At 28.2% G+C, this 12768-nt stretch overlaps 1 protein-coding gene across 5 annotated transcripts in view; it reads right to left on the bottom strand.

The window, feature by feature from the left end:
• The window catches only part of LOC142329778 (voltage-dependent calcium channel gamma-1 subunit-like), a 244866-nt gene that overhangs the window by 82568 nt on the left and 149530 nt on the right, over nucleotides 1–12768 (bottom strand). The gene's annotated exons all lie outside the window — the stretch shown is intronic.

Genomic DNA, 12768 nt, shown 5'->3' with positions numbered 1-12768 from the left:
ATTTAGATTATCCACGAAAAAAGTTTTATTTATTCTATTACCAAGGAATTTTTATTTTATCAAATTCATTTACTTCTTTTAAGTAAAAAATAATCAATAACAATAAATACATGATAATTTTTAAGAAAATTTGTAAAAAAAAATTAGAAGATGAAATTATTTCAGCACATATTTTTTACACATAATTTTTTTTTTAATTTAATTGAAGATGGAGAAAATTCAAGTTTTTATTTGTTTCTACTATTCAAAAGCTCATCGAAAGAGTAATTTTGGTTTATTAATGAAAAGCTTTTAATTTTATTTTAAATAAATAAGTGTGAAGATCTTTTTAATTTGATCGGTGACTGATTAAAAATGCCAATAATAACGTCATTTTTTCATACGCCAAAATATCAAGTAGTTACAAAAAAGAGTTTTCATCTGTTTTTACAGAGATGGATGTTTGTGGGTTTATCTTTTGAAGAAATAAGTGACTTTTTTATAACACAGAAAAGTCAACACATAATAAAATATAAAACACTACTGTTCATTTATGCAAATATTGTTATTTTGTTTAATAAAATACCTTAACAGGATTATTGATATTATTATTACCTTCAATCATTACAACTGTTTTATCACGTACTGCAGATAAAACAGAAACCATACGACTTAGTAAAAAGATTAAAAGTATTGTATATAAAATGTAAGGTACGGTTTTTAAATAACTACTTTTTAGTTTATCATGCTTATTTAAATTATGGCATCTAAAATTATATTAGGTTTTGCTTGCGGCATTACTTCATCATAAATTCGAAGGATACACGTTTCTACAAAGAATTATTATTAGACGAAATTAGTAAATTTCTTAAAATTATAAGAAAATAAATATTTTAAAAAATCTATAGAATATATAAATACAGGTCCAAATAGTTAAAATTTTATAAAAAGATTTAACATTAAAGGGAAAATAGTTTTTTCTATGCAAATATTTTATAAATTAATTTTTTTTTTTAAAAGGTTTTACTGAATGTTACAACTTTTTTTTTTAAATTATATCAACCGTACAAATGATCTAAAAGAGGTGGAAACCTCCCCCCCTCCCTATTTAGTATAACTTACACATTTCTATAAGCAAATAGTGTTAAAAATTAATGACGTTATATTTTTATAATTACAAAATTTTTGATAGAATAATACCTTAAAAATAACGACGAGAAAAATAATTTTTATACTTTCTTGGCATTGGTTAATCATTCTTATATATTGAAAAATTAATGACACATGAAAAAACTTAAAAAAATTACAATAATCGTTATGTTTTACTTTATTTGCTCCCCACCCCAAAATCACCTCCCAAGAAAATTTGTTTGGTTTGTCTACGATTACTACGTTAAATGGAAGAAACTAAAATAATCCACTTAACAATTTGCAACCGATAAAATGTTACCTAAGGTTTTCTTTTAGGGAAGTAGGGGTTTGAATTATGATGATATTTTATTGTATAATAGTAGAAGTTTAAATTAAAAAAACTTAAGAATTTAAAAAACCGATCTTTAAACTTTGATCGGGTCCTCTACTCCCAGTGGAGGGTTTTCCCTTAAAGTATTTTTTGGGTTTACTATTATGCCTCGGAAGACATAAAAAATATTCGGTTGAAAAACATACAATATATAAAAAGATAGCTTTTTCGATTTTGTTGAAGGGAAAATTATTGTTCAAATGCATTTTTAATGGTAAGATTAGCATGTACGCATGTACTAAAGTTAATATAAAGTGGGGTTATGTTTGCAAAAGTTTGAGAAAATTAACCCAAAAAAACTACCTATTCCCTGAAGATATTTTCCCTAAAATTTTACCAACAAATTGCTCCATATACACATATCTGTGCTAAATTTCATCAAAATCGGTTGATCCAGTCAAAGGTTATTAAGCTTCAAATACACAAACACACGTACGTACGAACATTACCCCCTGCCTTTTTGTTGTTCGAGTTTCTTGCGTCGTGAAACATCGAAATGAAAAAAACTCATACCTCCACTTTTTTGACTGATTACCATACTTCCCTTCTTGCAGCGTGCCTCTAGGGCTATGATGCCAGGAAAGTAAAAATTATAAAAAAATGAAACGATTTTTTTTTGAAGTCCTAGTTTAAACTTACATGGCATTTAATTTTTAAATATTAAGTAAACAATTCTCAGCTAATTAATTGAAAATATTTACTGTATTCGATTTTCTTATATGAACTAATTATGTAACTTTGCACTGAGCGCTCTCATTCTATATACATGTATTTGATTTTCACCATAACTTTTCGTTTAATTTCATACTAAATTAAAGCGAATAGCTTTTGCTTCAAACGCTTTGTTTGTATTAATTTATGCTCATTACCTCAAATTGTATGTTCTTGTTTGTATAAGACTACGCATGAACGACATAACATTTCAATTAAACTTCAGAAATTAATTGTAATTTAAATTAAACATTGCAATTTATACGATTGAAATTTTAACAAATTTATTTTTTTTTTATTAAAAATTTTTAGGATTCGTTTAACAAAAAAAATAAAAAATAAAAATAAATAACAGGATAAAAAATTAGTTTGCTCTTCTTATGGTAGACCTATTTTTTTAAATTTATATGCTGAGAATGGATTTTTACAAAAAACAATCCTTTAAGCAATAAAAATGAAAGAAAATTGAATTTTATACAACCACACAGAACTTTTATCGAAATACCAAACGGATGTTTTTCCCGAATCTGTCGGCGAATATCACCCGGCGACAGAAATTCGCGAATATTTCCCGGCGAATACAACTAGAATAGCTATATTAAAGATAAGTATAGTGGTCATGTAAAAAATAGGGTAACGTGTTTTTTGCAAATCTTTACGTTTTAGGGTCAAACTAGTTCATCTAAACCAAAAAAATCTGATGTGGACTACACATGACTTCCTTGTACGCCAATAAAATTACATTTACAGTTTTTTTTTTTAAATGAAAGATAAATAAAATTTTATTTTATTAAAAACTTCAGATATTTTTTCTTTTTTTTATTGTTGAATTTTTATTCGAGGTAATAATTATTAATAAATTAATATATTTAAATAAAAAAATTAAGAAAAAGGAGATGAAGTATGATTCGAACCGATGCACCTTCCCCTAAGATCTAAATGTTCCATTAATTAAAATTTTATTTGGTTATAATTATGGAACCAATGAAAATAAGTACCACTTATGGTGGGTGTATCGTTGAAAAGCTCTTAATAAGTGCTTATTACTACAGTTAAGAAAAAGTCCACAATTCAATTTTTTTTATTTTGGGCTTTTTTTTGGACACTTTTGGTTCAGTTGATTGCAATCAAAAGGAGAGGTGCAGAACCAGATGTTACAGTTATCCTAAATCCAAAATTTCAACATCCTACGGCTAATAGTTTTTGAGTTATGCGAGATACATACGTACATACATATATATAAATACAGTATATACATATATACATATATATATATATAAATACAGTACGTCATGCCGAAACTAGTCAAAATGGATTCAGGATGGTCAAAATGGATATTTCCGTCGAAATCTTGAAACCGCAATTTTTGGCGATCACAATACTTCCTTTACTTTGTACAAGGAAGTAAAAACATATATATGTGTGTACGTATGGGTGTCGCACTGCTTTTTGGATTTATATTTCAGGATTGTTCAAAACTGTTTTCATTAAATTTGGCTCAAATACGTCTATATGTGGGGCATTGATGATATAATTTTTTCTCATAATTCGTTAAGGGAAAGGGATCATATCACGATGAAACAATTTCGATTTTCTTCAGGAGCATATATTAGAGAAAACTATTAATGCTAATTTGTTACCAACAATGGATATATAAATAATAATCTAAAAATATTTTTCAAAAATCTACTCCCACCTCTTAAAAATGAAATATGTTTTTGTTCTACTTCATTCGGTTAAAATATTTTCAAAAATGTTTTTTCAAGTTTATTTATTTCATGTAATAGAACTCTCAAGATCCAAACTTTTTTTGGATTTTGGGCTTTTTTGGACACTTTTGGTTCAGTTGATTGTAATCAAAAGAAGAGGTGCAAAACTAGATATTACAACAGTCCTAAATCCAAAATTTCAACATCCTACGGCTAATCGTTTTTGAGTTATGAGAGATACATACGTACATACGTCACACCGAAACTAGTCAGAATGGATTCAGGGATGGCGAAAATGGATATTTCCGTTGAAATCTAAATACCTAAATTTTTCGTGATCACAATACTTCATCACAAGTAAAAATGGACGAATGCACGTTCAAATGGACGATTTTTCTTTTTTATTAGATCAAATAGGCGGGGATACAGCGTTTATTTATACAGTAAGTAATATTTAAGAACCACTGCGAGGGGGAAAGAATATTTCATTTACCATCTAATGATATGCATCATTTATTTTTGTATCTACAAAAAGCGCATATTCATAATCTTGAACTGTAGAATGAATGTAGTACAAATGTTTGGTAGCGCTAATGACCAGTCGATTGTAACGTGTTAATTTATTCTGTTCGTAATATATTACACCAAGAAAATAGTTATCGGTTACGGGCATCTCTTATTTAATCGGTTAGTGGGTGAGTGGGTGACTCGCCCACTTTTGTCAAAGTACGTCAGTCTAAGTGATAAACTACCACTCATTCGTATATTAGAATAATGAAGTAGAAAATCGATTGAATCTATGACTTCCTGACCTAGACTGATTCTTTGAGACTATGAAGTCCTTTTATTTTATTTAATATTATTATTATTATAGTTGTAAATAATTCTGTGATTTCATCACGTAGAGAATTAGTCAAGAAAGTTTCTGTTGATATCTTTTATAATGTGCTGGAAATGATTCGAATATTCATGACGTCTTTAAGTTTAATCCTTATTACATTTAATATATTCATACATAAAATCATTACCCAGTTGAACTCAAAATGGTAAAGTTATTTGTAATAATATTCTATCTTTATTTCTGATTAAATATTTCACTTTGTTAACATATAAATGTGTCTTGAAATGTAATCAAATAAGATGTTCAGCAAAAAAAATTCACAATAATTTTAAACTCTGTGTATATACTATATTTTCAAAGCAATGATTTTTCTTCCATTCTAGAAATACTATATTACTTAAAAATACCGTCTCATACGGATAATCCAAGACGTAATCTTTTACATAGATAGTACATTAAATGAAAAGTTTTTTCCTCTTTTTCTCCCACAATGAACTTTGTCGGTGAAAACATTTAAGTTCTGGTCTTAGATTAAATTTGATGAAGACCGCGACAATCTCAACTCTATTAAACGATACTCTCCATTAATAAAATGCGCTCCAGCATTAAGGAATTATAACTGATTAAACATGTAGTAATAAAGTTTATTATGTTAAAATAGCTTTTAGAATAAAATGACTTTTCTTAGAATAGGTTTTTATTCTTTAAATTGCAATTTTTTTACTTTTTCAGATTTTGGTTTTTTCTATTAACCTGAACCCACTCATTTAATAAAAAATCATGGTAAATAATTATCATCAGTGTCCTAATATTATTTTCCGTATAAAATATTAATCATGTAAAAAAAAATAAAAAAATACCAAGCTTGACTGCTTCAAATTCATAGCCTTTTAGATGAAAAGCAAAGACAGTATCATTGTCAAGGAAACTGATAAACGAAAAATAATATTAGAACACTGATGATAATTATTTACCATGAATTTTTATGAAATGAGTAACCTTCAGGTTGATAGAAAAAACCAAAATCTGAAGAAGGGAAAAAATTGCAATTCAAAGAATAAAAATCTATTCTAAGAAAAGCCATTTTATTTTAAAAGCTATTTTAACATAATAAACTTTGTTACTACATGATTAATCAGTTATAATTCCTTAATGCTGGAGTGCATTTTATTAACCTTGACGAATGATACTGTCTGCTTTTCGTCTAGAAGGCTATGAATTCGAAGCAGTCAAGCTTGGTTTTTTTTTAAAATGCATTACATGATTAATTTTTTATTATACAAAATGCACTATAGTTGTAATTGGATTTCAGCTTGTAAATATAAAAGAAAATATATAAATTTCAGTATATATTGCTTAAGTAAGATTAGATTTAAAACACATTAACCTAGATTAGTTACTCTACAATTTTTGAAGTAAAGTGGGTATATATAAATTAAGATAAATTTAACTACTTTTAGATTTAATTATCACAATAAAATAATAGATTTATTATTTTTTCTTGGTGTATAAGCTTTTTTATCTATCAGAAGTTGAAACTGTAGTGAAAATATTTACAGTTACCTGTTTATTAACTAAAAAAAATTGTTCCATAGAATCGAAAAAATTTAAATAATTTTTTCTTAATTAAAAATGGCACAGTAGTTTATTATTTTGGTTTTACAAATAGTGGAAAACAAAAACGATTAGAAATGAAGACAAAAAAACGAAGAAAGAGTTTATAGAAATACTTGTACATAATTTTTCTTTAAATCTAACATAATATTTTTTTAATTTAATTTTTACTGGCTCTTCATAGCATAGTTATACTGATTACAATACACTATGTTAATACACATACTACTGATTGCAATACACAATGTTCTACTAATTGCAAATACACTATGTCATACATGGAAAAATATTATATCATTGGGAAAAATTTTGGCGTCAAGAATTTTTGTATATCTTGATGTTCAATGACACCCTCTCATCCTAAAAAACACAATTTTAGCACTGAAATATTCAATTTCAACATTAAAAGGATGTATATACATACGATTTAGATGAAATGTGGCACGATCATTTCAACATTGATGTCACTTAATTTTGGTTACAATCATTCAATATAGCAGGAAACCTTATGGGTCCCGTACCACAAAACTTCAGCGACATTTCCCGAGAAAAGGTTTACGGAGGAAAATTTTTATGAAAAATAGTGTTGCGGAAATCTCATGTTTAGAAATGATGCAGAACTGGTCCCGCAGTTACAAGCACATTGTGATATATTCGTTTGCACTGGCTCTGCACGTTCGAGCATTCCTAAACAGGGTCTCCCCACAACGATGGGTGGGCCATAAGGGGCCTGCCCATTTGGCATTTCACTACTGGTTATCAAGATCGTCCGATCTCTTTGTCTGTGATTATTTTCTTTTGGGGATTTGTTAAAGACTTCATATATATGTCAGCAACTGTGGATGAATTGCAAAACTGCATTACAGCAATGTACTATCAGAAACATCATCCAAAGGAAGCGATATTGAGAACACTTGTGAAAATTTTATATGCATTATAGAGGTAATTCATCGCAAGGTAAATTGTTTATTTGTTTAAAAAATTGAAACCTTCTGAAATCTACTGTATCTTTTTGACTACAATGAATTAATAATATATATATATATGTATAGAAAGGACAAAATTCGTTGCCAGTTTTTTTTTGTTCGGTTTTTTTCTAAGCTTAAAACGCTTCAGCGTTATCATCACCCGAACATGATGAACATGCTTTAAAAAATTAAAGTTAAAAATTCACAATTAAAAATTGAATAAAAATGCTCGGAAAAAACAGAACAGGAAATATAAATACAAAAACCTAATTGAATAACAAAAATTAAAATATAATAAAAATTTAAAGTAAAAAATTAAAAAGAAAAACAGACCAAACTAAAATATTAAAAACAAAGAAAAAACAAAAAACTAAAATTTTAATACACAAAAACATACAACTTTTGTAAAAAAATCTAAAAACACCATTAAAAGTATGTAAAATATTAGCACCCCGGAGAAACAAAAACACCTGGTCCAAAACGTCTTTATTATTGCCCTGGATTTGACGAAAATCCGGAGCAATTTAAATTTACGACGCAAGGTCGCATTACGTATGCATTCCATAAGAATGTGGCGGACAGTCAAGCGGTAGTTGCATCGCATGCATACCGGTGTGCGTTTACTGCTGATATCAGATACCCGTGAGTAGCCCTCGTATGTCCTATCCGCAATTGGCAGAGCACCACTTCCTCACGATAAAGTTTCCTGTATGAGGAGTCCGATGATAACACACAAGCTTTAATGTGTCGGAGTTTATTATCTACTGTAACCGTCGATTCATTTTGCCTCTTTGCGCGAAGAGTGAGTGAGATTTACACAGTTAATGAAGTCGGATGTAATAACATGAGTAGTGAAGGATGGTTGAACACATGCGTCTTTAGCAACAGAATCTGCACGTTCATTACCCGGAATCCCCACATGGCTAGGGATCAAGCAGAAACTCACTCGTTGCTAGTGGGCAGTCCGGCAACCATTAAAATAATTTAATAAACTTTGGTCTCGACTAAAGAAGATTCAGAAGTTGATTTACATTACAATGTATTGGGTCAATTTATTTTACAATAATTGGTTTATAGATTATATTTAATAACTGATATCATTGTTGCCGATTTAGTAAATATATCGATAAAGCCGTATTATTTGATTATAAGGTTACTTACTCTGTAATTACTTGGAAAATTTATTTTTATTAACTAATATTTCAATAACTTAATATTTTTTAAACAAAAAAATAATTATTTTGAATTAAAGACGTTTTTAAATTATAATAGTTTCGTAAAGACCTACGTTTATTTTTTGTAATTAATTAGTTGTAATGAAGTGATAAGTTTAAATAAAATATTTAAGTATAAGCATTAGTAAACAATTGTACCGGTTCTGTTAAAATAATAGAATTAATACCGTGGGATATAATATATGAGAAACATTTGAGCGTAAAGTAGGTGAAAAGTATTTTTGTATACAGTGACAAATGTACACAATGACATTTAAGAACGCTTGGTTGTGCATATTTTTTGTAAAATGTTTACAACCAACTAATCTGCATTCATATTTATTTTTCCCCTCTCTCCGATTTTTTATAGATTCCATAGATCTAAGTTAATATTTTATTTCGTTTAAATATATTTATTTTGCATTACCTCTTAAAATAAAAAAAAATTTATTCGGTCCTATTTCATGCGTAAGGATTAAATTTTTTCCTATAATTTTACTATGTAATTATTATTTTATCTCTATTAAAGGCTATTTCTCGAAAATTCCTGGAAAGAATAGAAATAATGACATTTACAGTAATTTACGACTTTTAAAATAACTGGTTTTTTCAGATAATTAAATAATCGATAGTAATTAATATTGATGATAGTAAAAAAGGTGTTAACGTACACCTTAATATTGTATTTTTAAATACAATATATATTTAATGTTTTATGTTTTCAATCTGTTATTCCATCTCAACTTTTAATTCTATTGAAAGTTAGAACAGAAATTTCACACACAACTCAGGATTTTGTACAAGTCTTAACTCCACAGCAGATTTGTGAGGTATTTTTTTTAGAGTAATTTGTGTGATTGGTTGTATTTTTGTCCTTCAAAAAGTTTTAACTTGGAAGTCAAAAAATCATAATCATTTTAAAGGATTATAAAAACTGTTTACTTTCTCATCAAAATTGAAATTGGAGTCACGTAAACTGAAATGGAATGTGGTGTTTATTATTAGTACGTTAGAGAAAGGGATTTTACAATTATATTTGATATATTTCTATTTGAGGGGTTCATTTAGAGTAAAAAAAATCAATTTTTTTAACCAGTTAACATAGTAATGTTTTAAAAAAATATATATAATTAACCTTTTTTCCCATTAGATAAATACTGGGAGAGTAACTTAAAACTGAACCGAGATGTTTCGAGCTGCAGTTACTTAATTGTCACCTTTAATCCTGCTGCCGTTGATGCTACTACTAGCGCCATTATTGGACTCTCGTCTGTTGTCAGTTCTATGTATTCGTGCTTCATATATTGTAGTTTCGTTTTTAGCAGTTGTGTTTTTCTAAAATGTCATACTCGATCAAAGAAAGGGTTACTACAGATTATGTGTATTCTGGATCCTGTTAAGAAACGCGTCAAATATTAACGAAAACATTTTCGAATGCTAGTGTCCCAGTAAAAAGTAGAATACAAGATTTGATTAAAAGGTGGCACACCGCAAGGTCGGTTTTAAATTAAAAACGAAATCCTTCCGTTAAAACTCCAAGACTGTAACTGATATTCAAAAGAGAATTACTGCCGGTACGAAAAAATCTTTATCACAACAAATCTGTGTAAAATACAAATCTTACTGTAAGATTGTACATGATTTAAATTTGAAACCCTGTCGTTTCAGAACAGATAGACCGAAAGGTTTTAATTACTGCTTTCGAAAAACAATGGCTCGAAAACAATATCGATAGACAGGTACACTGGAGGATAAATTTCATGTCGGATGAGTCGGTAATACAAGTATCACCTTTTCTCTGTTGTACACAGCAGCTGGCTTTATGTACTAAACATGATTACTCGCAAAGAAAGCTACTTTGACTTGTTTTACTTATATCTCTATTACTTTAGAAGTCACAACTATAAGAAAAGCTGAGATGTCATGTAAAATAGCAAATTTAAGTACTAATTTCCGTAAGAAATACATGAGGCATTTATCAGGGAGAGTTTTTATAATAAAATTTAATACACATTGCTATATTTAATTTTTTTTTATTTTTAAAATAATATCAGGTGATTTAAAAAGAAACTAACGTCACGTGATCAATCGGTACAGAAAATAGTAATTTATTTATTTATTTTTATTATTCTAAACACGAACGTGGTTGTGTAGCAAATGGGTTAACCTAAACAACCGGATAATATACTTGTGCTGAAGCACTGAGTCTGCAGTTGTTAATCCATGCACTTTACAAGATTAGTGGTTGTGAATACTTAAATTAATACGGATTTATCCTGTTACCGCAGTTAAAAATCTCCAGGGAGTTTTATTTAATAGTAGTTTTCCGTCACTTTAATCAATAGAACAAATCTTGGAATTAAATTGTCTTTGTTTTTTTTTTTTACACACACTTTTCAAGAAAAGTACGATATTACTTCCAATCGCATTGTATAAGTGGCAGGGTGAAAATTAACTTTTTGAGGTATAAGAAGAACAAAAATACCATTCACTTAAAATCTAATTTCCTTATATATTTAAAGACCTGTGTATAAAATTTTGTGGCTCGAAAATCTCCAAACTTATTAGATTAATTTCATTAAAATTCAGATAAACTGTAGTAGTGTATATGAAGTTGAGCATGTGAAAATTTGAAGATGATTTGTTGAGTCTGAGAGGGGCAAGTTAAAAGTGTAGTTCTTTATGATGCTGCAAGTTTAAACGTTGACGTTTCTTTGTATAAATGTTTTTTTTAAGTATTTGACAGTAGATAGAAGATTTTTAATCTACTAAAACAAAGTTTTAAACATAATTATTTTAATAAACAGTTTTAAACATCGTATTTATTTTACATTGTTTATTAAAAAACAGAATATCTATATTTTTAATTATTTCATTTAATCACAATTATTTAATTTTGTTACAAACAGAAAATATTTTAATATTAAAAAAAATTACATTAGTTTTTCATTTTTTGTAAAATTTTAAATTTGAATGACCTTTTCAAACAAAATAAGATAATGGAAATTCGGTCTTCTTGCGTAGATCTGCGCAAAGATTTTTTTAAAAGTAATCAGTCCCTAGATGTAACGGCATTGCCAGCTATTTATGAAAGGCTCTCGCCTACCCGGATATCTCAGATTAATTGTTGAATAAGTTTTTCTATTGTGAAGTTTTGATATTCTTTTTGAAATATAATTGATTTATTTTTTATTTACCAGGTAAAACAGATATAAAACTTTTAGATTAATATTATGAACAGAAGGTGTAAAAATCTGTATTAAATTACCAAAAGCTTACAGTGTCAGGCATGATATGTTGGTAATTAATTAACAAAAGAATGTTGCTCATTCTGTTAACAGGTATTGAAGTTATTAAAATTGAAATGAAATGTATGTTTTATTTTCTTTATTAGTAAAATTCTGTAAATTGCTATTAAAGTGATCTGTATGAAATACATTCATTGAAAAAATTAAATTTTTATTATATATTACATTATTATTCTTAAATTTTTTTTTCATTTGAAAAATTAAATTTGAAGATCAAATTTATAATTTTTAATAACTAACCATGTTATCAGATATTTCAGAATCTATTCGGTCTAAGTAGAAAGAAATGCGATGTATTTTTACACATTTAATTTGAAATAATTAATAATTAACTACATTAAAATAAACTTATTACATTTACATTTAATACCTAATTTACATAAAATAAAAGAAAAAATCTTCTTTTTACATTATTTTTGTTAAAAAATAGTTTATTTTGCAAAACTTATATCATGAATGTATCGTAAAAAGACCGGTTTAGCGGACCTGAGTAACGGATTCCTACCGATTAAGAGAAAGTAGTAGAAATATAATGGGAGGAATCCAGAAAGGGGCTAAAAGAAACCCTTTTAGCAAAGGTAACAGATCCATTTAACAATTGTCTTTTGTAATATTTCTCACTGACATACTAAACAGATGTTCCGTTTCGTGAGAAGAGTTACCGGACCAAGATTAGGAATGCATGGGAACGAAAGAAGCTCGGTCGATCGTTTTCACGCTTTGAGTTGGGTCCGGTCCGGCAGGTAAAGAGGGTAGAAGTATAAATACTCTGGGGAAGGCCAGTTAAAAGTCAGTTCCTTGAGGAGAGTCTGCTAAATGAAATCTGCGAATCAGTCTGCGAGATGTCAGTCAGCGGAAGTATTCTGCGAGGAGGTCAGTGAAGGAGCATGTCGGAGCTTCAT

Source organism: Lycorma delicatula, chromosome 9 (genome assembly GCF_047948215.1).
Source record: "Lycorma delicatula isolate Av1 chromosome 9, ASM4794821v1, whole genome shotgun sequence".
Classification (NCBI taxonomy): Eukaryota; Metazoa; Arthropoda; class Insecta; order Hemiptera; family Fulgoridae; genus Lycorma; species Lycorma delicatula.
Note: the sequence above shows the minus strand (reverse complement) of the source record. Positions and strands in the feature narration are given on the sequence as shown.